The 23,400-nt window shown below is 41.5% G+C and overlaps 1 long non-coding RNA gene across 1 annotated transcript; it reads right to left on the bottom strand.

Moving 5' to 3' along the window:
* Positions 1–1,448: 1,448 nt before the first annotated feature.
* LOC131514949 (uncharacterized) lies at positions 1,449–23,099 on the bottom strand. Its single transcript, XR_009263356.1, has 4 exons — positions 22,921–23,099; positions 15,356–15,467; positions 3,031–3,141; positions 1,449–1,544 (listed from the first exon to the last, which is right to left on the bottom strand). It is a non-coding gene; the product is annotated as an uncharacterized LOC131514949 (long non-coding RNA).
* Positions 23,100–23,400: the final 301 nt, after the last annotated feature.

The raw sequence follows: 23,400 nt of genomic DNA, 5'->3' as shown, positions 1-23,400 counted from the left end.
GTAAATCCTCTAGAAATTTAATCCACAATTCCTCCCCTCAATCCTCAACCCTGCTGCTTGCTTGAGTTTTTTTTCTCTTTTTCTCAAGAAATTTCTTTTTTTTTTCTAATTTTCTTTAATCTTTATTTTTGAGAGAGAGAGATACAGAGGGCAAGTGGGGGAGGAGCAGAGAGAGAGGGAGACACAGAATCCCAAGCAGGCTCCAGGCTCTGAGCTGTCAGCACAGAGCCCGATGCGGAACTCGAACTCACAAACCACGAAATCATGACCTGAGCTGAAGTCAGACAATTAACCGACTGAACCATCCAGGCGCCCCGTCAAGAAATTTCTTCAAGGAACACTTCAAACTTGCAGCTGCTAGTCCTCATCATCCACCATTTATTTATCTTACTACTTGTAATCCGGCTTCTGCCTTCACCTTTTTACCAAAGCTACTGTCTCTAGTCTTAAGGTCACTAATGACGCCCAACTGGCAAACGCAATGACCTGTTCCCAGTTCTCACCGTCAAGCAGCGCTCTGTAGCACTTGACATCGTCATCAGTCCCCATGGTCATGATCACTACCCGATAAGGGAGAGTGAGTGGCTCAGGGCCACCACCTGCTTGAAGTCTAGGCTGCTGGAACTCAGAAAAAAGTGGAGCCGTCAGAATGGATGCCGGGGAGCAAGCGGGAAGCAGGGGAACGCAGGAAGCAGGGTCCACCAAGGTCTCTTGGGAAGGAAGTGGTAGCCTAAGGCTGAGTCCAAAAGAAGCACAACTAAAGCGGTTTGGAGTTGGAGTTCTGATCCAGAGTTTTCAGCCAGGAGAGAAGATACATGGCGTGTGCCTAGCACAGAGAACACTAAACATTTACAGAGCAGAATTATCTCCACCCCATCCCCTCACTATACTCTGGACCAGATGCAGGAACAGAAGCAGACGTTGCCACGGGGTCCAGGACTGGGGATGGAGGGGAGGAATCAGAGCAGGAAAGTCACAGCCCAGGGGAAGGAAATTGTGGGTCAGAACCCTAATCTGCACACCCTAAAGCTCCTAGAGGGATATCGGCAAATACTGCCAACCTGATGGGCACTCTGCCCTCTGGAGGGGACTCTGGGAGAGGCTGGAGTCCACAGCCTCAAGTTCCTTTAATCAGCAGTGGGCACACTGGCAAACACTAGCACTCGTGTAGGCACAGAAAGGCTGGGGAAGGAAGGACAGCTCACCAGCTCAGACACTTGCCAGCATCAAGGGCCGTTTCTTCCTTCTCTGACTCCTTCACTGGCCCCTTGTTACTGCCTAAGCAAAGAAGTCCTCACAGACAAGTCTACACTTGTCTTCTCATTCTGCCCAACCCCACCCTAGCCCACACCCCTCTGGTGTTTTCTCTGTATGGGGGTCTTTGATCCCCCAGCCCACACCAGCTTTTCTGTGTCAGAATCTCTAAGGGAGAGAACCGGTCAGACACATGGAATCTCAGACTTACTGAAACAGCGTTGGCCTCACATTCGAGTCTGGAATGCCCCGGTGCGGTCCATCTTTCACCCGACTGCCAGCTTAACTTTCTGAAAGTGCAGCCTTAGTCAGTCACTCAAAACCTTCAGAATCTCCCGGTGGTCTATTAAATCAAGTGGACACTTTTCACCATGCTTTTTAAATCCTCCCACAACCTTCCAGATTCCTGACTACCCAAAACCATCTGTGAAAACCATGAATCAGTCAAATTGCACTCCATGCTTTTCCTGCGTCTGGTGCAGAGTACTGTGTGGGGATGAGGTGTGGATTAGCTTTCTTCTGTAAACACCTGGTTAGCACTTGCTGTGTGCTTGGCATACGACCTCGGACCTCCTTCTGTCCCTGTCCTGAAACCACCAAATCCCCACTTTCTTGCCTTTGCTCAGATTGTTCCCTTTGCATGATGAGTCTCCCCTCCTCCTCCCCCACCATATCTTTGCCTACTGAACTCCAACACCAAACTTGAATGCTCTCACTTGAACAAAATTCCACGTGTTACATAAGGTGGAGGTGACCCAGTTACCTAGTCGGGCTCCTGTCCTGACTGCGTACATCCTTGGGAAAGGAACGAAGTTCTATGTGCCTCAGTTCTCTTTTTATTTACGTATTCATGTATTTATTCTTTATTTAGAGAAAGAGAAAGAGAACAAGTGGAGGAGAGGCAGAGATAGAAGGATAGAGAGAATCCCAAGCAGGCTCTTGAATCTACTCAGGGCTCAATCCCAGGACCTCAAGACTACAACCTGAGTCCGTATCAAGAATCGGGGACTTACCAGCTGAGCCACCCAGGCCCCCCTATGAGCCTCAGTTTTCTAATCTAAACATTAGTGATACTAAAACCTACTCACTGGATTGTTGTAATGATTAAATAAATTTGTGTCTCTTTTCATCGTCCCTCTTCATTTCAGAAGGATTTGAAGGGAAATGAACTAATACAGGAAACATGTCCAGTCCTGTTCTCTTCCTTCATTCCAGTCCCCTCTGCCCCTGATGTGTCATATCCCCCTTCGAGAGTCCTCCAGCACTTTGGACATCTTTTAGGACAATTATCTTGTGCCACCTTATGAAATGCAAATATCACCATCATTTTTGAAGTTTCATAAAGTCAGTTCAGGTTCACTATTCCAATCCTCTAGGAAGTCCAGTGCTCTGCCTTATATTTTTGCAAATTCTCGGGAAATACGTTCTCCTGCTTTCTGTTTGTTCTGAGTTCTCTAACCCTAATTACAACTCACATTTCATGCATGTTCAGAATAAACATGGAAAAGCTCTATTTCTTTAATTCACCACACACACACACACACACACACACACACACACACCCCATTTCCTTCCCACCTTCCCCAAAAAACATTTGGCATTGGGTGAAGAATGGAAGAATGTCAAGGCAGCCATAATTTACAACATGATGTGAATTTTTAAAAAATACAAAGTTTATTAAAAATAAATTGCATATGAAATACAATAGGAATGGAACACCACGGTAGTTTTGATGGCTTTTCCATAGTAATACACAGCTGTGAGAAACACTCTTACCTGGTTGTCCTAAACAAAGTGTGGGGTGGAGAGCCTGGCTGGCTCAGTTGGTTGAGCATGTGACTCTTGATCTCGGCTTTGTGAGTTCAAGTCCCACATTGGGCAGGAAATCTACTTATTCAAAAAAAAAAAAAAAAGTGCGTTTAGTCCCCATAAGGCCACCAGTATTCTCAAGATAAGATTTAAGGATAAAGGCAATTATATTAAAGCAAAGCAGGCAATTTATAATGGAACACGAGATACTGTGTTCAAAAGTCCTTTCACTGCCCTGTCTCTGGAATTGCTCACTGGCCCCTCTCTCTTCCTGCAGCTCCTACCTGCTGCCAGGCACTGTCCTCACATCTCCCTGTCTGCTTGCCAAGGTCTTGCTTCTCAGGCTCCAGAACCTTTAGTTCCTTTATTATGCAGAGAAGTTTCTCTTTCTAGTCCAAACTCCAAAGTCTCATTAATGTGCTCTGCTGAAAAGAAGCATCTTCTTTGACCCTTGAGCAACTTGGAAGACCTGGCAGAGGCTTTAGAATTTGCCTCTGTTTTTCTTTCTTTCTTTCTTCTTTTCTTTTCTTTTTTCTTCTTTCTTTTCTTCTTTCTTTTTCCCTTTCTTTCTTTCTTTCCACCATTAATCTCTATCCATGAAATGAAGCCTATAGCAATTTCTTTTCTGTGATATGAATTATAACAAAATCCTTTTAGAAAAATCCTCTTAAGAAGACAAAAGATGCTGCAGTCTGTTGTTTTACAAAGCACACTTACTGAAATTTGTATTGGAACTTGTACCACAGTCATTCCCCTTTGGTAGACTACAAAGTTTTCTAGAGTGGACAGTGTCTTATTCATTTTGTATCCTTTGCAATGCTTAGCACCATGCCTACCTAGCACGGAGTGGGCACTCAACAATTGCTTAGCTGAATGGACTTGAGGGCTGACTGTCTAACCTTTTGACTCCTCTCAGGGCTATTTAAAATGAAAGATTAGGGGCGCCCGGTGGCTTAGTCAGTTAAGCGTCCAACTTCAGCTTGGGCCATGATCTCACAGCTCGTGAGTTCCAGCCCCCATCGGGCTCTGTGCTGACAGCTCGGAGCCTGGGGCCTGCTTCGGATTCTGTGTCTCCCTCTCTGTCTGTCCTCCCCTACTCGCACACTCTTATCTCTCTCTGTCTCAAAAATAATAAACATTAAGTTAAAACAAAATTTAAATGAAAGATTAGATGTATAAACCAGTCAGCTTAGCCATTGTAGTCTAGATTTCTTTAAATTCATCAAAACTTAAACAAGCTTCTAGGAAAGAGGTAATATGAAAAAATGTAGTGTGTATTGAGTACATATAATTATCAGCATTTATATTCTTTTTTTTTTTTAAGTAAGTTCTATGCCCAACATGGGGCTTGAACTCACGACCCTGAGATCAAAAGTCACATGCTCTACAGACTGAGCCAGCCAGGTGCCCCTCAGCATTTATATTCTATTTCCACTGTTCTTTTATTGTGAGATTCATGTTTAGTTTCTACCCTCAGTATCAATGCCTCTGGATCATGTTCAACAGAAATAAGCTACTAAAATGTAAAAATTAGTTGAATGCATGTTTAATGGGATACAGGGAAAGTTTCATTGATATTATAGTTTACAACATGATGTGAATTTTAAATGTTAGCAATTACATGTAAAATTCTCCATAATATCTGCCTTTTAGCTGTCAGTTACTAGTATTTGTGATACACCATTTATTAAATCTTCCTGAGGAAAATTTCAGAGAAATATGATTTGATGGTTTTGTCTATTTAAATTTAAAAGATCTATCAATGAGTAAATTTCAAATGTCTTTTTGGCGGTTGTCACATGTATTTAATTAAGAGATGGAACAACAGAAATATGTGGGGAAGGTACACACACCACATTTGCTCCTTGCTTGTCTTAGCAGTGTGGCTGCAACTATTTGTGATGTTTTAAGTAAGTTATAAGAAGTATTTGAGGGGCGCCTGGGTGGCTCAGTCGGTTGAGCGTCCAACTTTGGCTCAGGTCATGATCTCGCGGTCCGTGAGTTCGAGCCCCGCGTGGGGCTCTGGGCTGACAGCTCAGAGCCTGGAGCCTGCTTCGGGTTCTGTGTCTCCTTCTCTCTCTGCCCCTAACCCATTCGCATTCTGTCTCTGTCTCTCTCAAAAATAAATAAGCATTAAAAAAAGAAGAAGAAGCATTTGAGGGGCGCCTGAATGGCTCAGTTGGTTGAGTGACAGACTTTGGCTCAGGTGATGATCTCATGGTTCATGGGTTGGAGCCCTGCATCGGACTCTGTGCTGACAGCTCAGAGCCTGGAGCCTGTGTCTCCCTCTCTCTCTGCCCCTCACCCGGTTGCGCTCTGTCTCTCTCTCTTTCTCAAAAATAAATAAACATTTTTTAAAAAGAATTATTTGATAAATAGAGACATCTTTCTAGGACTAATTCCAATCTCTTCATTGATTTCTTAGGAACTCAGAACATGGCTTTCATTACCACAGATATCCTTAAAATAGCTAATTACTTCCTTGGGCTTATAAAGTCTGATTGAGTTTGACACATTATGTCACTCAAGCATTTAGATTTCAATTTAAAAATTCAAACATCCAGATGTTTCTAAATGGGTTTCTCCTCTGAGTAGTTAAGTGGCTTCAGGGGGTTCCTCCAGGTTTGACACATCTCAGGAAGACTGGCTAGTATTAACCAAGTACTGTATATAGATGACTGTCTTTGCAATATCAATATTATTATATAGGAGGAACTGTAACTATAAAAGAGTTAGATTAGTTATCCACCTAGAGACATCTACAATTTGCAAACAGATTACTGTACTTGAAAAATCAGATTGGTTTTTACAAAGTGGCTTTACAAGCACAGAAATAAGGACAAAACAATTTGGATCATCCTAGAGGTTATTGAATTCCTGGAGCATTAATAGGAAGTCAAAGCTTATGGGAGAGAAGAAAGGTATGTCATAGTAATGAAAGACTTGCATATTAAAATTTGTAAGTTACGTTACATTTGCCTTTGATAATTTTAACCATTAAACAAACATTTATTGAGTGTCTACTATGAACCTAATAGATCACTCTTATCTCTAACAGGGATTTTCCATGTGCTGTCTAGGACCATTTACTCTTTTGAAGAAATATCTACTTGCTAATGCTTGAGCTGAGATAATATAAGTCTTTTACCAAACCCTCCCTTTTTAGTATTCTGCAATGGTGTTCAGAAGCACCTGTTTGCAGTTAAACTCTTGTCCCCATGAGTAGAGAACCTCCGACAGCTAGCTAAGCCAGGCTGATTTTCAAACCAATGAAGGGCAGAGAGATCTTAAGTACACACAGGGTAGAGCCCTCAGTGTGGCAAGATTTGAGATTAGAAAGACCGATTGCTAAGAATACTCTTTGCTGACCTATGTCAAAGTACCTACTTGCATTTCCACAGGCCAAAGGTTGGAATTTGGCCATATCCGGAAGGTCACTTTGTTATCAGTGAAACACTGGTCTTATTTTGTGATACTTCTTGCTTTCAGTTAATGTTATTCTTCTTTTCAATAATCATAAATGTTAAGTATGCTTATGATTAATTATAAAGGACTTTCAGTTAAGTATATCATTCTTAAGTTAGTGTGTATCATTTAATTTCATGCTCCATACTTTTCTAATAAGGCATTGCCAAATGACATGTACTTTTGAAAACATCTCAAATTTGCTGTATGGTAACATTTAATTATATGTTCCCAATGCATCTCTACTGTTTATGCTGAGCAGGGTGTGGACAGGGAGAGTTCTGGCTGGTTTGGTCCTTGAGCCTAGGCAAGGGACTTCTCCAGTGAAGTTGGAGGTTCTGAGACTTCAGACTATTTTGGCTTCAAACACTGCCCCTGTTGGCAGGCCTTTCTAGGGTTTACTCACCCTGCCTTTCTTGAGCCAGGGCCCCAAGCCTTCTAAGCTGCTTCTCCCTGATCAACTCCCAGGCTCCCGAGGAGCGCTCTGATAAGCCCCTCTCATTGGAAAATCCCTCCTCCACTACTTTCTGTCTCCCTCCAAAGCGTTGTCTTCCGTCATGTCACCGTCTTCTCCTGTGGCAGTTTCACAATAGACTTGATAATTTAGAAATTAATATGTTAATTAAAAAATGGAAAATTTAGCTCTCCTCGAGAGCAGGGAAAGCTTAACTCCAAACCCTCCATGGATGTAAGGTGAAATATTTGCATTTCATCTTTCCAGTGCAGACAAGCAGGGCAAAACAAGGCTCTCAGCGTAAGCAGCCTAAAAGTTCACAAGCTACTGCAAAATGTTCATGTAAAAGGGGATCAAAGGCCATTAGAGGAGAACCAGACATCCTCAAACTGGGAACACAGCCAGTGTGAGACTCAGAGGTGGAGGGCGGGAGTGGGGAAGTGCACAGATACAACGTTCAATGCAGGGGACAGGAAAACTGGTAAGTGACTGTCTCCTCCACTAGACCATAAATTTGTCAATGGCAATGATCATGTTATTCAACATTCTGTTCTCAGCATCTAGTACACTTATTAACACAGAGTAGGCGCTCAGTAAAGGTTGGCTTGAAATGAACTGAACTTCCCAAACTGTTTTCATGACAGGAATTTATAGGTATATGCAAAGCCCCCAGGTTGTCTTAAAAGCCCTACACATCTCAGACAACTCTTGAACCTTTAGAGGGTTAGAGACACATCGAAACCTTAAATAAATGCGTGTGAGAACAGAATGGCAAAGTATGGAAAGGCTGAGATAAAGGAGATGGGTGAGATACATAGGGAAGTCAGTGCATAACGACTATAATTTAAAGAGGAACTGCAAGAAGAAAACTCAGTGAACAGAGTCAGATTACAAATGTATGAGCGTGGGACAAAGAGATCTTTGACGGCTGCTGTTTCGTGAGTTAACATCATGCAGTTGTAATAGTGAAACCTGCACTCAGAATATAAGCAGCTTCACAATGACTTTACCAATCTTAAGATTTGACCACAAGTATCATATATATGCAGACCTGATATAAAACCAGAACTTGAACTGCATAGTTAAAATTATTTATGCATAACATTGAAGTGTGTGCATTACATATGCTTCCACAGTCGAGTCGGAGTGACAACTGTCTCAATGATTTGTTATTGAAAGCTGCCTTTGTATTCACTTTGAGTCTCGTACATACAAACTTTTTCTGAAAACTATGAAGTAAAACATTTTACTTATTTACTTTTAAGTAATCTCTACATCCAATGTGGGTTTTGAACTCACGATCCCAAGATCAAGAGTCACATTCCCTTCTGACTGAGCTAGCCAGGTTCTCCTCAAAATAAAACATTTTAAAACTGTGAAAAAAAAAAAAGAATACATGTCAGTGAAGATCATAGAAGAACAGAAAGAAAGACAAATGTAAATAGGCAGAAAAGTACCTGGGTGTAAAAAACTAAGTAGAAGGGGTGACCCTCTGTTCCAAAGCTGGTCCCATCAAACAATTCCTTTTATTTAACTCCAGCTGATCTAATGGAAACAGGCTTAGAAACATCGGGTACTAGTCTTATTTCCAAAAAACCCCAACTTTTTCTTAAAATGATGAAAGCAACGGGGCAGGAATTACAAAAAGGAAAATGTTCAAGTAGATTCTGAAGTCTGGCTGGTATGAAGAATCAGGCATCACTCTCAGCTACCTACAGCCTGGTCAACTCAAGGATTTGTGGCAACATTGTTGCTTTTGTTACTGTGGTAAGGACACTTACCATGAGTTTTACCCACTTAAACTTTTAAGTGCACAACATAGTATTGCCATGTGCACACCTATGTTATACAGAAGATCGCTAGAACTACTTCACCTTGTGTAACTCTTTTCCACCCTTCTCCCCCTTTTTCTTACTATCTTTCATTTACCTTGTCTGAACATCACCTCCAGTTTCGACCTCCATTTTCCCATCTCCAATCACCGAATTTGAAATAGCATTACCTTTTTTGTTTTACAGTTTTATTTATTTATTTTGAGAGAGAAAGAGAGGGAGGGAGGGAAGAGAGAGAGGGAGAGAGACAATCCCAAGCAGGCTCAGCACTGTCAGTGCACAGCCCAATGCGGGACTCGAACGCACAAGTCATGAGATCATGACCTGAGCCAAAATCAAGAGCTTAACCGACTGAGCCACCCAGGCACCCCGAAATGCCATCACTTTTGTCTTAACTCTCGTGTGTCCCGTTCTAATGTCAAAGAATTGCCAATCACCCCACTCTTCCTTCCTGAAGGAGAGGTCCACGGCATTTAAGACTAACTTGACCTCACTTTTCACCACTCCAGGTCTGTGTAGAGCAACTTTTCTGCATATTCTAGTATTCTGTTTCTCTCTCCCAGACCGTGCACTACATTGTGTTATTATTACTAGTTTACTCCTAGTTTACTCACTAGCTTCTTACCTCTTTAAAGGCAAGAAATGTTTCCTTCAAATCCTCAAACTTAGCATAGTGCCTGACATAAAGTAAATATTCAATAATTGATGAAAGAAATGGAGGGAGGAGGGAGAAAATACAAAGGGAAAAAGGAAGGAAAGAGGAAGAAAGAAGTTAGTTAGTTGGGGAATTCTATTCATGAAAGAGGAGAATGTAATACTGAATTTGTGGAAACCAATTATTCACAGGCACCCTGACAACAAAATCCTAACTTTGTCTCCGCCCCAGTCCCTTGAAATTCGATGGCTAATTAGGGAGCGTATCTGCAATGAGGTGGGAGGAGCCAGCTTTCACAGGAGCAAGATGTGTTCCAGCCCGCAGAGTAAGGTAGAAAATTCAATCAACTGTTTGTTTTTTTTTTTTAAGGGTCCCAAATGTTACAAATACAATCATCAACAATAAGCACTAAACCAAACTAAGCAAATAAACAACGAACTTCATTTTGGTTAACAATTTTAGGGAAACTTTTGGGTTTGACACCTTAGCTGCATTTCTCTATTCTTCTTATTTCCCTTTGTACAGATAATGGTTATTTTAATGACTGGCTTCCTCATAAATAATCCTCTTAAAATTATTGTCGTTGAGTGAATGAACTGGTTTATTGAGTTACTTTGGTGAAATAGCTTTCTGTCTTTAAATCAAAGTATTGTACTAGGAAGCGTGGATATTGTGAACCCTGGAACCCCTGAGACTGAATCTTAATGTGATTATCGACTTGTTGAATTGACCTTTATGAGTTTCTTTTTTTTTATTAAAAAATTTTTTTTAATGTTTATTTATTTTTGACAGAGAGAGAGAGAGAGAGAGAGAGAGAGAGCGAGCATGAGTGGGGGAGGGGCAGAGAGAGAGAGGGAGACACAGAATCTGAAGCAGGTTCCAGGATCTGAGCTGTCAGCACAGAGGCCGAGGCGGAGCTTGAACTCCAGACTGTGAGATTATGACTTGAGTTGAAGTCAGACACTCAACTGACTGAGCCACCCAGGGACCCTCATAAACTCACCTTTATGAGTTTCTTTATCATATGCCACAAAAAGTAGCATGCAGTTAATTGTATAGTTCTTAGCTGAAATATACTTATCTTGGTAAAACAAGCTTTGCAACTGACCAAGTAATGCATTTTACAATGAGAATTTTTGAAAAGGTTTTTTAAAGACTCTGTAAATATATTTTTAAGTAATCCAAGAAATGAGTAAAGCTTCTCTTTTATACTGAAACTTAATTATATTCTGCGTTTAAAAAATTAACCATTTGATTTCTTTTTTATTTTTTTAAGTTTATTTATTTTGAGGGGGGAGGGGTGGCGAGAGAGGGAGAGAGAGAATCCCAAGCAGGCTCTGCCCAGACAGCGCACAGCCTGACATGGGGGTCGGTCTCACTAACTGTGAAATCACGACCTGAGCTGAAATCAAGAGTTAGATGCTTACCTGACTGTGCCACTGAGATGCCCCTTTAAAGTTTACTTATTTATTTTGAGAGGGGGAGAGAGAACAAGCAGGGGACGGGGAGAGAGAGAGGGAAGTGACAATATAGTACAGTGCCAACAACAGAAAGATGTGCCATTGGGTGAAAGAGAGAAACCCACTCTAAAGTAAATCCTCTGGTTAGCTGTGTTCATTTTTTGTCAGTTACAGTATATATGGTTTTCAAAGACAAATCATTTTACATAGCTTATTCATTATGAGAAGCAGTGGGCCCTTCCATCAAGAAGTGGGATATAATTCTCTCATTAAATCTGGGCTGGCTTTCATGACTTGCCTGTGATCAATAGAATGCATTGAAATGATACTGAGTAATTTCTGCCTCGATCTCTTGGGAAACTTGCTCTTCAGGTTGTCTCTTAAAACCCAGCCATCATTTTTCTGGAAGCCAAGCAAATGGAGAGGCCATAAGATACTCCAGGAGGCAGCCCCTAGAGGAGTTTTCAGACAACAGGCAGCATTAACCACTACCCATATGAATGAGTTGTCTTGGACATTTAGCTTAACCTTCAGATGACTGCACATGTCAGATATCACAAAAGCTAACTACCTGCCTAGTCAAGCCCTTCCCGAATCTCTGACCCACAAAGTCATGTTTTGGGTCACTCAGTTTGGGGGTAATACATTATGCAGCGATAGGTAATCAGGCCACCTGCCTAAGGCCAAAGTCCCAGTTCTAAGAAATAATCTACCCCCACCCCCACCCGCATGCCCCACCCCAGTTTCTATTTGGACAAGTGGAACTACCACTGGGAGGACTGGTGAATGACAGAGGCCTCCCATATGGAGACTTGAGGATTAGGGTTAAAGGCTATGAGTGATTTTGTGATACCGGCCTCATGCCCTAAAAGGCCAGACTGAACCAGCTAACTCTGAGGATACCTCAATATAGACTTGGGGACCAGGACATCCCAGCCGCCTTGCAGTGGAACCAGAGGACAGCACAGGGACCCCAGATTGTAGATTTAAGGTTCCTTCTCTATCTCACAGTCAAGAAATCATGTGAGGTCTTTCCATCCCCCACCCCCATATACCGCCCTCCCGTGATATCTGGGAGAAGAACAAGGAAAAGAGGAAGAAATATGAATGGCTGAGTATTTGAGTGAAATACTGAATTACTTAAATGATTACACTTTAAGAGAAAGATCCTGAGATATAACTGACAAAATTAAGTTAAATTCCACGCTGCTACTGAGGAAGATTGTGTTCATTAGGGGAAATTAAAAAGCCACTTACAGTATATTAATGTTTGATCCCACTATACTTACGTACTTGTACAGAAATAGTTAATTTTTAAAACAAGATACTTATCCTGATACAAGATTTTAAACACTAAATGTTTACTGGTTATAACACTTGTTGAATGTATCCAAATCACTAGATACAGGTCAGGTTTTCTTTATCTAGAGGGTTTAGAGTATACTAACAACTTAAAGTCTAGTAGAAAATGAATATGAGAGCTGATAATGACTTTTTAAATAGTTATGTCTTACTAAAGGATATGCCCCCTGGTTGCTTGAATTATTTAAACAAAGTGCAAGAGCAAAATTAAAAACAATCCAGAATCAGGGGCACCCGGGTAGCTCAGTCAGTGAAGGGTCCGACTCCAGATTTTGGCCCAGGTCATGATCTCACAGTTCATGAGTTCCAGCCCCGCATCAGGCTCCATGCTGGCTGAGTGGAGCCTGCTTGGGATTCTCTCTCTCCCCCTCTCTCTGCCCCTCCCCAGCATGCTCTCTCTTTCTCTTTCAAAGTAAATAAATAAATAAATAAACAAACAAATAAACTTAAAAAAAAATCCAGATTTTAATTGATCATGCTTGTCACTGATAATAGCTTCCAGTTGTTCAACAGCAGTTAAATAACAACTTTTTATGTTCATTCTCTCTCTTTCTTATTTTGACCAAATAAAGCATTCCATTTTACAGAAGAAGGTGCTGCGGCTGAGAGACATTAAACTTGCCCTACGTTACAAGGCTAATAATTGTCAGAATCAAGTTTCAAACCCAAGCGTATTTGGTCTCAAACTAGGATTATTGTGTGTCTATTACAACTTGATATCTTCTCATTGTTATCACCATTAAGATTTGTATTCATTCTATACATTTTTAGTTTTTAAGGTTGCACAGACATAACCTCTAAGCATCCTCAGAAAATGAAATATTGGCAACAGCAAAGCATGATATAGGGTTAAAATGGAAAAAAACTTTACAAAGCAGAAACACCGTAGCTCTTTTTTTTTTTTTTTTAATGTTTACTTATTTTTGAGAGACAGAGAGACACAAAGACAGAGCATGAGTGGGGGAGGGGCAGAGAGAGAGAAAGAGAGAGAGGGAGACACAGAATCTGAAGCAGGCCCCAGGCTCTGAGCTGTCAACACAGAGTCCAATCCAGGGCTCCAACCCACAAACCATGAGACTATGACCTGAACCGAAGTCTGACGCTTAACGGACTGAACCACCCAGGCGCCCCAGGAACACTGTAGCTCTTAAGCACCATGAAAGGTTACAAAATCCATGGCACTGTAAAATATTTTCATGGTAGGGTGATGGGAGTTAGCAGAAATTAATAAAAGTTGTAGAAGTAAAATAAAGGACAGATAATTTTGTTGTTGTTGTTAAATGAATAGTTTAAAAAGTTGATGTGTTTGGAGGTGACCCAGCCCGAGTGCAGAGTTTTCACTTTAGAAAATGCTACTAATGGCAAGCAAACCGCATTTAGTATTTTTTTACAACTACCTCTGCAGGCTTCAGTATTACACAGAATAAGAAAACCATTTTGCTTTTTTCCTTGTTAAAAATTCATAATATTGGAAAAACACTAAATTGAGAATGTTTACAAAAGAAACTAAGAGGGAAAAACGGCCCTCCATAGAGTCAGTAATAAATATTTGTTGGGTTGGTTTTTATTTGGAGGAAAGTGCATTTTCATTTTTGGCTAATCTCTTCTGAGAATTCTATTTCTATAAAGAATTGATTTATTTTTGCTGCGCCAACAGATTTGTATAGATTTTTATGCCTTTGCTCCTGATGAACCTCATGCTATTATGAAATCTTAAATTTATTTGGCATTTTCTATGTCATTATTGAAACACTGATTTACAGCTGCACCATCCAAAAAAATAATCATGTTATGATTCCCTCCTAGTTAGGGAATGAAAATAGATCCCATTGGCAATATAGGATAAGATTGCCTTAAGTGGTTTCTGGAGAATTCACTTGTGTTTTTTTAATCTGTTAATCTGATTATATCATTTATATTGATGGCTCCAAAAGAGGAAAAGAAATAAGATTCAAATTAAAAGAAAAGGAAGGCTCCTGTTATAAATACAATCTTGAGTAGAAAAGATTTGCTACAAAGGATTACAAAGAAATAGGCATCCGATGGCAAATAAAGGGGCAAATTATATATATAGTATGTAATGACAACATGTAGTAATGTGTAATGCATCCATTCGGTTGATATATTTGTTTATATAATAAGTAGTAATATATATAAAATAAAATGTATATCTGTCTATCTATCTAATCCATCCCTTTATTTGATATTGTACGTCTATCATTTTGGGTCAAGAGGTGCTTGGCTGGCTCAGTAGGAAGAACATGTGACTCTTTATCTTGGGGTCATGAGTTCAAGCCCTTCGTTGGGAGTAGAGGTTAAATAAATGAATAGATAAAAACTTTTTAAAAACGAAAAATATATAAACAAATGATATCAAGAATATTCACCTAAACGTTAATAGATGTTGCCTGCAGATGGCAGGATTCCAGGTGATTTTTATTTTTTTCTTCATCCTTTTCTGAGTTGTTATTTTCACAATGACTGTGTATATTTTTACAAAAACAGTAAGAGATTTTTCAGAAACAAAAAAACTAGAAATTTTGATTACAGATAGGAAACTACATTCTAAATTCTACATCAATCAATCAAACAAGAAGCACACACTGAATCTGCTATGTGCCCAACACATAGATACAGTATCATGTTTTCTTCCAACTCCAGTTTTCTTCAATGAGCTCCATAGCCAATTCCACAGCAACAGTTCTCAGCAACTTACTAACATCATATCTTCCCAAAACATCAATTTTAGTTTTTATAAAATAGAAAACCATCTTCCCGTTTTCATAATTAATTTGCTTATGTAATGCTTCACCCAATTATAACAATTACTATAATAAGTATAACAGGTTGGTAAGCACTAATGAACTCAACTTACTTAATAGGAGCAGAAGCGTGTGGGTGGCTCAAATTGGTTTCCCCAGGAAACACACTGAAATGAAGATTTGAGTACAGGCAGTTCATTGATAATTGTTGTCAGGAACAGCACACACATGTGAGTGAAGTGGAAAAAGCTCATAATTGGGCAGAGGGAGATCGGCAGGGTGGTAACGTCAGAGGCACCCACCTATTCCTGGAAGAACTCTGGAGCTGAGATGGCTCTTCAAGTTGTCTCAAAACAGTGTGGAGACCTGTAGGCTCCTATATCCACTGGGTGGCCATTGGTTGTAATGCTGCCCCTAGAACGGGGGTATAAACTCAGGTGAGGAATCTTCCTTCTTCCAAGGGCAATTCCTGGAGAGGGGTTCAGCTGTGAGCCCCTGACATTCCAACATTCCTAACAGTTGAAAGAATAGTGTCTCTGTCCTGAGGGGTGGTAATCGGGGTCGCATCCCAGAGCAACCACCGTGGTCCAACTGACACGACTCAGACCATTTGCTTCATGTGATGTATTTACCCAGAGGGGAACAACTCCCCCAGGATTGTTCTGGATGTTGTTTTCTAGAAATGTTTACAAGAGGAAAGAGAGGGGAGCGAACTATATCTGCCACGATTGCAGCTCATTTCAAAGTCACGTCTGATATCCATGATCTCTCTACTTCTCATTCTAGATTCCCCTTGACCTCAGCTAACTCCTCTGCAGTCCCAGGTGACTTATGTTGTAAGGTGACACAGACCTTCATCCCTGGGTGGTCTGCGTCCTTTGTCACCATACCCTTCTCAGACTGTGACAGTTACACTTGTTCATTTATCATTAAAACTGAACAGGGGAGCACCAGAAGACACCCCAGTGGTCTTCCGAGTGTGAAACATCTTCTTTTCTACTTCAACTGCATAAAGTAAGCAGTTTTCTCCTGATTAGTAGGTTCAATTAACCTCTAGTATGTTGATTCTTTTTTTCTCTACTAATCTATTGGCAGGAGGTGCCCTAAGTGACTAGACCGCATTTGCAGCTTAAAGGTTAGTGGGACTTATAATACGCCTCCTAGCGGCGGCACTCCCCTTTAAGAACCAGGACCTCCAGATGCTCAAAACCTAGAATTGAGGGGCTGGGAAGTGCAACCTCCCCTCTCCCAAGTAGGTTGCTGAGGGCAAAGGCAAATGGGGCCAGTTTGACTTCTATCCCTTGGTTTTGTGTCTCGTTTAGTCAGTCTGCCTTCTGGAGATGTGGTAGTATAGAGGGCCATTCATTTAGTGTCCTGGAGTGTGGGGATCCATAGGTACGGAATATCATCTCCAGGCTGACACATGAACTGCACCTTCAAAAGGCCATTCTATACTCTCTGAAGTCAGCAACTTCTGGATGATGTGGCATGTGAGAAGTCCAGTGAATCCTACAGTAATGCATTTGTATTGCTATAAAGTGAGTCTTTCATTCTGAAGTGATGTTACACAGATTCTAGGTTTGTGATAAAACTGTTTAGACCCTCAGACCCCAATGTTTATAGCAGTACTATCGACAGTAGCCAAAGTATGGAAAGAGCCCAAATGTCCATCAACAAATGAATGGATAAAGAAGATGTGGTATATATATACAATGGAGTATTACTCGGCAATCAAAAAGAATGAAATCCTGCCATTTGCACCTATGTGAATGGAACTAGAGGGTATTATGCTAAGTGAAATTTGTCAGTCAGTGAAAGACAAATATCATATGACTTCACTCATATAAGGACTTTAAGACACAGAACAAGAGAAGGGAAGCAAAAATAATATAAAAACAAAGAGGGGGACAAAACATAAGAGACTCAAATATGGAGAACAAACAGAGCGTTACTGGGGGGGTTGTGGGACAGGAGATGGGCTAAATGGGTAAGGGGCATTAAGGAATCTCCTCCTGAAATCATTGTTGCACTATATGCCAACTAACTTGGATGTAAATTAAAAAAAAATAAATTAAATGGTAAAAAAAAAATAACAAAAAATAAGATAAAGATATAGTATACTCATTTGATCTAAATATATATTGTATACCAGTATATGGAGTGGAGAATAGACATGATCATTATAAAAACAAAATTAAAAGATTAACAAGGTACCCTTTGGATATACTTCATTAATAAACATAAATATATAGCAGCAGCCTACTGAGAAGAATTAAAGAAGACCTAAATAAATGGAGAGTAATACAAAAAAAATTTCTCTGAACAATCATCAAAAATATATACTCAAGAGTAGATATTTGGAAAGGTGTCCTTAACATTTTAAGTGGGTGGGGAAAAAAATGCTGAGGTATTCAACAGTGTACATAGAATAAGATCCTTTTTGATTACAAACTAAAAGATCAAATATGAAAATCATTTTTTTCTAGTGCAATATACGAAAAACTATTAAATGTTTTGTTTTGGGAGGATGGAAAAAATGCTTAGGCTCTCTGATAGTACATTGCTGGCTAAGGCTTTGTGTACAGGAAAACAAACTTCTGTCCAGAACATGTTTGATTCCAGAGCTCCTGGGTGGCTCAGTTGGTTAAGCATAGGACTGACTCTTGATTTCGCCTCAGGTCATGATCTCACAGTGAGATCAAGGCTGGCAGTTGGGTTCTGTGCTGGATGTGGAGGCTGCTCAGGATTCTCTTTCCCTCCCCCTCTGTCCTGCCTCCACTTGTGCACCCACGTGCACTCGCTCACACGTGCTCTCCCCACCGCCTAAAAAGGAACATGTTTGATTCCAGGAAGAATAATCAACTTGTCACCAAGTGTCTGATTGATCTCCCCAAGGGATGATGGTGCATCAGAAACTCAATTTGGTGTTGAGCTGACACCGAGCTGAGCTGAGCTCAACTCTTGCTGGCAGGTTGATATTTGGCCTTGGTAAGTGGAGACCCATAACGTGGGGCCCATGCGTGCCTTCCATTGCTGCCACAGTAGCTCTTCAGTTCCCGAGCCAGTGTGCCAAGACAGGGGTGGCACCTTGCACAGGCTACTTGGCATCCACTAACCAGGTTGTTTAGTCGACTTGGTTTCCTTTGCCTCCTCCATAGCGGATGCTTTCCGGTGGGTGTCAGCACACAGTACAAAGATATTTACACTCCATGCCTCTTTCCATAGGTTCGACTGTATGCGTCTCCCTTAGACTTCCTCCTCCCTGATCTTCTAAACTGCTTTCTTCCATGCCCCCGCCCTATAGGCCCAACCATTTGTCACTCTCCGTGGGTTTATGCATATTCTTATCTAGGGCAATCTCTCTTATACAAAGTTAATGACCAGGTGCACTAAATGAAACTCTCTCCAATGGATTTCCCCTCACTAAATGTCCTTTAGGGTCACCCCTGAGTTAGCCTGAATCCAAATTTTAACAATTCCGTCCTGCAAAAAATAAAAAAGCAAGCCACAGACTGCAGAAAATACGGACAAATCATGTCTCAGACAAAGGCTTGTATCAAAAATGTACTAAGAATTTTCAAAACTCAACAATAAGAAAACAACCCGGTAAAAAACAAGAAATGTTTTTGTGAATTATTTTTAAGTTTATTTATTTACTTTGGGGGGGGGGGGCACGTGTGGGGGAGGGGCAGAGAGCGAGAGGGAGAGACAGAATCCCAAGCAGGCTCCATACTGTCAGCATGGAGCCTGATGTGGGGCTCCAACTCATAAACCATGAGATCATGACCTGAGTCAGAAGCCTAACCAACTGAGCCACCCAGGCGACCCCAGGCTGGGAAAAGTTTTGAATAGACACTTCACCAAAGAAGATATTCAGATGCCAAATATGTACTTGAAAAGCTGCTCAATATCATTTGTCATTGGGGAAAATGCAAATTAAACTCACAGCGAGATACCACTACACATCCCTTAGGATGATGTTACAAGGGTTTGTGAGGATAAAGAGAAACTAAAATTCTATATATGGCTGGTGGGAGTGCAACGTAGCAGAGGCATTTTGGAACAGAATCTGGCCGTTTTTTTAGAGTTCAACACATACTTACCAGATGACCCAACAATCCCACTCCTCGATATTTACCCAAGAAGGAAATGAAGATTTAGATTCGCACACAAAACCGTACATATGTGTTTACAGTATCTTTAATAATAATCGCCTAAAATTGGCAACATCCCAAATGTCCTTCAATTAGTGAATCGAGGAACAAATTCTAATCATTCATGCAACAGAATACTATTTAGCAATTAAAAAAAAAAATGAACCACCATAGAAGCCAGAACATGGGAGAATCTCAGATGCATTATGCTATGTGAAAAAAAAATCCAGATTCAAAAGGCTACATACCACAGAATTGCATGTATAGACCATTCTGGAAGAGGTAAGAGTGTAGAAGCAGAAAAGAAATCAGTAGTTGCCAGGGTCTGAGAGTGGAGGGCAGAGGTGAGTAAAAAGGGGCAACACAAAGGATCTTGGAGTGGGGGAGTCACAGAATGGTTCTGCATCTTGATTTTGGCGGTAGATACGGGACTATATGCATTCGTCAAAACTCATGGAACTATGTACCAGAGACAATGGATTTTATTGTATACAGTTTACCTTAAAAACCTAGAGATTTCCAGTTAAATAACAGTTGAGGCATTTGCTGGCAGTAACCAACTATTTGATCTTCCCCTGAAATCCCGCATCTTTAAATTTGTAGCTATATAATATAGACCATCTGTTTTAAAATAGCTTTCTCATGATGTCACTTTTAAAAATTGATGGGTCTAGAAATGTTTACTAGGGGGAAAAATTAAACTTGACCTCAAAGAGCATGTGTTAAATTGTATTTTTTTTTTCCCCTTTCATACCTGGAAATACAAATTTCAGTGACGGATATAGAGAAAAATCTCTTTCATTTGTGAAATTGTCAAGCTCTCCAGCACCAAGCCCACCCAGAATACGGCAGGGGGCTGAGAAGGCAGGCCCCCTAGAGCAGGCCTCCCTGTCTTTCTGAGCGCCTGGCCTGCCGGTGTGGGGAGTGTGTGCTTGTTGAGAGGAGATCTCACAGGCACAGTGCTCCGCACAAGCTGAGTGATGTTCAGGACTCCTTTGGGAACCTGGGGAGTGAGCCTGGGGCTTAAGCAGTGGTTGCTGGCTGTAGGGTCCATTTAGTTGCTTCTTAGTAAGCCCTTAGGGGTGGGGGTTTGACGTTGCTCTTTTTGGGGGAGGATCACGTGGTCCTGGTGACTTTTCGTCCTCAGCTTGGTTTTGCTCCCACTCTGTATCCTATTAGGAAGGCCTCACAGAGCAGTGAGACCGCAGGAGTCCCCCCGCCTCAACATCCTGTAACTCACACGTTGTGGTCAATTCAGTTTCAGCATTTGGTAAGGGGGAGTGGGGAAGGGCAATGCATGAGGGAATCAGGGTGTTTTAGGGTGTCCCTGACATGACTGACAATGAGATCCCTAGATGGAGGATCCCTGAGGACAAGATCATGAAGTTTATTTTACATCAGTGCAAGATGCTCAAAGTACACTTTGAACACATGAAATACGTGTTAGGATTGGGAGGGAGGAACCCAAAGGTGATAAGGAGCAGGCTTATTCAAGGAATGGGAGGCAAGACGAAAGGGATAGCACGTGTGGACTGAGAAGGAAATTTCAGAATTCCAGAACTTGGAAGGGAAGCAAGTATTTTAGGTTGCTAAGGAGGAGTGGGGCTGGAGGTTGCCGGAGTTAAGGGAGCTGAGTTAGGAGATTAGGGTACTGGCTGGCTCATCACGTCATTAGTTCGTTTGTTCATTCATTCATTCAACAAATAGTTCCTGCTGAACACTATTGGCCTTGGATGCATGGCAATGAACAAGTATTTTCTGGTAAATACAGGGATGGCAGTTGGGAGACCTAATAAACAAGTAAGAAAGGCTCTAAGACAGTGATTTCAGAATTGAGATTTCCTGGGTTTTGAATCCCAGATCCAGACACTTAATAACAATGTGACTTAATAAATAAATTACTTAATCCATTTGTGCCTCGCTTTTCTCATCTGTCCAATAAAAATATTAAGTGCCTACTTCATAGGATTGTTGTGCTTAATGTGGTCATTAGCATAAAGTTTTAGAACAGTGCCTGAAACATAGTAAGCACTCGGTGACTATTAGCTATTAAAAATGTGAACAGATATATACTTTAATGTCGGGCAGTGACAAGTGCTATAAAGAAAAATAATTCAGGGAGGGGGATAGAGAGTGGTGGTAGGGCTGTTTCAGATCAGATGTGGAGAGGAAGGTCTCTCTGGGGAGGTGACAGATGAAAAAGGACCTGAATGGTGTGGGAGAACAAGTCATGCAAAGGTCTGTGGGAAGAGTATTTCAGGCAGCAGAAACAAAGGCCCTGGGGCAGGAGAGATTCAAGGCCTAGGAAAGGTGGTGGACAGTAAGATGCTGAAGACCTTTGTGATCCAATCCCTACCCCATTATGCTCCTCCAATTTACACTTTTGGAAGACAAATCAACTGTGGGGGTCTGGTCGCCTCCGGAGAGGTATGTGAGATGTCTGTGCGACAAATTGAAAGTTTTAGAGATAGGACAACTTGAGCTTAATGGCAGGTTTTTTATATATATATATATATATATATATATATATATATACACACACATACACATGTATATGTATATATGTATGTATACATATGTATATGTATATATATTATATATGTATATATATAATATATATATTATATATGTATATCTACCTAAAATGCTGCTGGTCAAGGGGTCCAGTTAGAAAGTATTTACAGCTCCATAGGCCTCTGTGTGTGTGTGTGTGTGTACATAAAAAATATATATGTATATATATACATGTATCTAGATACATGTATATAAATGTATCAATATACATAAAATATAGTCATACACTAGGTTAAAACCCTATATATGTTTTAAAGACTAGTAATAAAATGCCTGTAACTATGCATATATTAACATCCCATAAAGGCCTGGAGTAAAATGAGTAAATATTGACACTAAGTGGCACAAATAAGATTATAAATAGCTTCATGTGCATTAAGATTTGGCCTCCAAATGAGGCAGAGGAGATTTTGCTGCCAAAGCGCTGCAAAAAACTTGGATTTTCAGCGCTTTTTGAATTTTGGATAAAGGATTGGGAACCTGTAATAATTTCCTCCTATGGGCCATCTATAGGATCAGAACTCTAGGGAGCAACATCTAAAAGACACAATAAAAGCCCAAATGGAAAAACCTGTATAACAAATAGCCTTAACCACTGTTTTTAAAATATTTCCTAAGTATAAACCGTTAAGATATTCTACTCCGGATATCTTACAACTCTGCTCTGATCGGGACCGATCAGAACAGGGCAGGATTTTCGTAAAGGAGAAAATTAGGAGTGGCAGGAGCCCCTGAGGTCAGTCCAGGGCCTACGCGACTTTACAGAGGTGTTGGTATACATTTATGGCACTAAGTTCCCAGGGACCAGAACTACCTTGCACATAGAAGAAAACTTTGCCAGTTTTTCCCTCTATTCATCAAATTTTGCTTCTCAGGTAAACATGCTTGGAGTAAGAGTGGGAGTTAAGCCTCAGTGTTAGAGTCATTATGAAAGTTCCCAGAGAGAATCTTCATAGTTCTTCAGAGCACATAGAAATATTGCATTTATCCTCAGAAACATCTGACATCTAGAAGGTAACAACAAAGGTACCAACAGATACAATCATAGTAACCTGAACAATGTTCCCCTTTCAGTCAACGTTTATGAATGAAACCTTTAGTGCCAGAAGCTTCGAAACAATCTAAACTGCAACCCGTACCTGAGTTCCCCAGGTCCTAGTGAGCAGCTTGCGGTGGACCCCTGGTCCGCGGCCCCGGGGTCCCAGCTCCTCCCTCCGGGGCTGGGGGCGGCTCTCCGCCGCGGGGCTCCGGCCACCAGGGGGCGCTGCGGCCCCCCTCTCCCGGGAGCGGCCGAGCCAGCCCGGTGGGTGTTTCTCTCCCTCTCGCGCTCTCTCCTCCCGGCCTCACATCCGGGTCTGGAGCGCGGCCGCCGCTGTCAGTGCTGGTGCGGGCGCGTCGGGGGCCGGGCCGGGGCGCAGTAAATGGCGGCGGAGGGAGGCGGAGCGGCGGCCACGCTCAGCTCAGAGCCCCCGAAACTTTAGACTCGAAGCCCCACAACTTTCCGGGAAGTGCCGCCGCTCCGGAGGGGGGGGGGGCGTGGACGGAAGGGGGAGCCGAGGCGGGAAGTCTGGGGGGAAGCGGCTGAGAGCCGGGGAGACTCGAACCCGCGGCGGGGGCGG

The sequence above is a fragment of the Neofelis nebulosa genome, chromosome 6 (genome assembly GCF_028018385.1).
Source record: "Neofelis nebulosa isolate mNeoNeb1 chromosome 6, mNeoNeb1.pri, whole genome shotgun sequence".
In the NCBI taxonomy this organism is placed as follows: Eukaryota; Metazoa; Chordata; class Mammalia; order Carnivora; family Felidae; genus Neofelis; species Neofelis nebulosa.
Note: the sequence above shows the minus strand (reverse complement) of the source record. Positions and strands in the feature narration are given on the sequence as shown.